Here is a 3,852-nt window from a genome sequence, read left to right on the forward strand (position 1 = left end):
ACCAGCAACACATTAGGTGAGCATCTAACGTGATCATCTGTGATAAAGCAACGCAAAAATACACACACGGGTATTTATTTATCTGCAGGTTAAACGTCCTTTAAGCTACCCATTTGTAAACTCTGGTTATACTTTACTATTTTCAAAAGATAATAAAGATAGCGATTTTCTTACCTCATTTTGCCAGTATGTTTGCAGGACCTCGCAGAACACATCTGACCCTTCTTGTGTTCACAGTTTTTGTTCTCCATTGACATGTCCCGACTCAAATTCGCTCAAAATAAAAAAGATTTACAGGCAAATATTAAATAATTTGGGACCGACCGAGCAGTCAGTTATAACGAGCAGCAGCCACCCGATTCGAACATTATCACTCGATTGAACGGGCGTTATCAGCGGTTATCAGCCCATAGATATGGGCCAGGAGGGGCCTACTGTGCCTACTAGTAGGCTCAGAAGGCCGTGATCATCCATCCACATGGTTGATCACCCACAAATATACAAGAGAAGACTCCAGATCCAATCCCAGAATTCCTGCTCACCGGTAATCGGAAGTCTACTGGACGAACGCGTCAATGTTGCGATATTTCCTGCTTAATATTTTCAGGTAAGACTATTAAAATGATAAAACTGAGCATTTAAACTGTAATGGAAAACAATACATACACTCGTATTGCGTGTCATGATTGTTGACATGAGATAACCGTATTGCGATGTGTCTGCAAACGTTATCGCTAGACCATATTATGTTATTAGCCTGTCGTTACGTTAACGTTGCATGCTTTATGTGAGCATTAACGTTGCTGTATTTACGTCTGAAGCTAATGGGGGAATTTAGTTTCTAGTTAAACTGTAAAAATTTAAAAACTTTTTACACTCTTACAGGCTTATTGCATATTGTGTATGCTCGATAAAGCCTCACTGAAGCCATATCATAGGCCTAATGTAACCCATATTGACTTGAGAGAAATATTAAACACAAGACGTATTTTACGGCTGTTTGGAAATCTATCTCACCAAATATCCCTCGACACTGAACTTGAAACATAAAACCCAAAGGTCTGCCTGTTTAGATGTCTGTCTGTCTGCCTGTGTTACATTAATGTCTCTTTACCTAACTTTTTTGTCTCCCTTTACAGCATACATTTCCAGCTGGTTGCAAGGACTTCTGTAGCAAATTTGTTTTATTACTTCCATGCTCTATGTCTTTGTTGAACTATCCAAAATTTGGTTTTGGGCTGTTTAGAATTTATTGTTCACAAATCTGTCATTTGCAAGTTTCTCTCTGTTTATGTTTTAGGTTGAAGATGGCCCAGAGAGGTAAGCCTTACAGTTGCTAATCTAGAAGCATTAGGCAAGAGTGTCTGAGAACGATGGTATGATCTGCAACACGGACTTTTTTTTATTACTGATTTATTTCTGACTATCTATTTCTTTCTTTGTTGTTATTCAACAAGTGAGAACTCCCATTAATGGGAATCAAAAGGAAACCCTGAAATCATTTTTTAAGGATGGAATGACACGAGTTGGTTCAGAATTAATACCAAGAGCTGCATCAGCTACTGGTTTGGACACCAGTGTTGTAGAAAAAAGGTTTACTTTTGTGCCACACTAACAAAAAACATGTCAAATAAATATATAATTCTGCTGCACTGCTTGTTTAAATGAAGTGTTTTGTTAACATTCGGTTTAACTGGTGTAATACCCTTTCGCTATTTTTTGTTTTTCAGAACTGGATTGGTAATTACAAAAGATCACAAATAACTAATGCTTCGTCTGAACCCCGGCCAAAGTTCACTTTAGAAAGCTGTCGCCTTGCAATCTTTTTTGTAGGGACATATTCAAAAACAAAGGTGAGAAACAAAATTTAAACACTGTTTTTATTTTTTTTATACTAAATTGTTTTTCATACATGGTGGCCTTGTTGACATAAGGTTTATGAGTGTCATGAAACGTCATGAAACAGATTTTCATGATAGTATTTGGCAAGTACTTCACTCACGCAAATTGCATTCATCAGTTTAAGAATGCTGAGTGTATTGAAAAGAATCATCAGGTCATCTACTTTACACGTTATCTTGTTTTTACAGAGTTGTTACAGATAAATGGTTTTCACAACCCCAGTGCTGATTGTCGTTGTATGAATTTACTTTAAAAAGGAGATGCTGACTCTAATGCGTTAAGTTTTCTGTGCATCTATTTTTTCCTCAGGCACAATGAATGGTATTAAGGGCAGGTGCGCCACATTGGGGGAAGATGCAAAGCAAAAATACATTCAAGAGGCAGCAGCACTGAGGGCACATGGGCAGGCACAGGACCTAAACTCTGATATGAGGGATGCCCGAATTAAAATGCACCTTAAGAAGCTGAAGTTAGAGGTTTGGAAACAGGATTAATTTGCTAAGCATTAGTGGTATTCTTAAAGTATTAGATGGAAGGATGATCAACAGCAATTGTGGTGTGAGCAGAACATTGTGTTAGACAACTGGATTGTTTATCTCTAGTTTTTATCATAATTTCAAATGAGTTCGTTAAAAAAAAATATTCCAGCTGATTTTTGTTTACAAGGCTATCAACATCAAATATTCTCACATTGAAGAAATTGTCAAATACTCATACCACCATCTCAAAATGGAAGCAGCTGAAGAACAAAGTGGTCATGAGATTTCTTAAATTAAAATTTAGTTACCCCTCTGTCTCAGGTTTGATTTACATCCATTTCTGAAACGAAAAACCCAGCGTTTTCCTAAAGCCGCTTTCTGAAATGGAACCCAGGAAAACCTGCTTTTATCTTATGATTGATTATCAGCAAGGTCCGAGATGAACTGATGTGCAATACCCACATATTCTTTTGGCAACAGTTAAGAATGAACAAGCTGCCTCTGAGATGTTGCTTTAAATATAGTGATGAGTATGATTTAAACTAACTGGCTTGACTTTCAAAATATTTGTGTTTTTCCTTTGGTAGATGGAGGCAATTTGTGCTGTGTCTGCCGCATCCATTTTGATGATAAGAAGAAGAATGAAAGAAAGAAGTGGCGTTCATGGTCTCAGTGCACAGTGTGCCAATCATGGTCACACACAGCATGTGGCTTTAAAAAGAACATGTGCCTTCACTGCCAGTGTCAAGAAACCATGCAAACACCCTGAAGATGTATCTTATTACTTGTTTGGGTTGTTTTTACTGTGTTGACGGCCCCCAACCCATCCATACAAACACACACACACACACACACACACACACACACACACACACACACTACATACATATGCTGCAAATTTATTGTAAATGACTACACTTCACACGTAAGAAGAAAATTGTGATCTTTTTGTTATTTTCATTCATCCCAATTTTTATTTATTATTGTTGTTTGTTGGCACCATCAATGTGGTCTCCTTTATACAGGACTTATGTGGGGACCAATAAAGTTATATTGTACTGAATTGAGTCTACATGTTTTATATATATACAGTTGTGTTCAAAATTATTCAACCCCCTAGAGACTGCAGTACTTTACAAATACAAGCTTTTCTGAAGATCCAGGTTATAATAAAACTTGCATCTATAACAGTTCACTGGCATATTAAAAGTGATATTGTCAATATATGATGTAATATATTTGAGTTATAAGATTTTTTAATAATACTGCTATGTCATAATTATTCAACCCCTATTCAACATTGCTGTTTTTAAATCACTTATTTGCATGGTGGGGAATAAAACAGTCTCAAAACACAATTAAGCCTCTAGAAACTCTATTAAAAACAGAATTAGCTTGAGCTGTTACACATACAGTTTGGCCCATGCATGTATTGAACTTGAGTAGCAAAATGTCAACCGAGATCTCACAA

The 3,852-nt window shown here is 36.7% G+C and overlaps 1 long non-coding RNA gene across 1 annotated transcript; it reads left to right on the forward strand.

The window, feature by feature from the left end:
- The first annotated feature begins 352 nt into the window (after nt 1-352).
- LOC132117391 (uncharacterized) lies at nt 353-3,444 on the forward strand. The gene is made up of 3 exons (XR_009425748.1): nt 353-607; nt 2,212-2,378; nt 2,969-3,444. It is a non-coding gene; the product is annotated as an uncharacterized LOC132117391 (long non-coding RNA).
- Nucleotides 3,445-3,852: the final 408 nt, after the last annotated feature.

Source organism: Carassius carassius, chromosome 36, assembly GCF_963082965.1.
Source record: "Carassius carassius chromosome 36, fCarCar2.1, whole genome shotgun sequence".
Classification (NCBI taxonomy): Eukaryota; Metazoa; Chordata; class Actinopteri; order Cypriniformes; family Cyprinidae; genus Carassius; species Carassius carassius.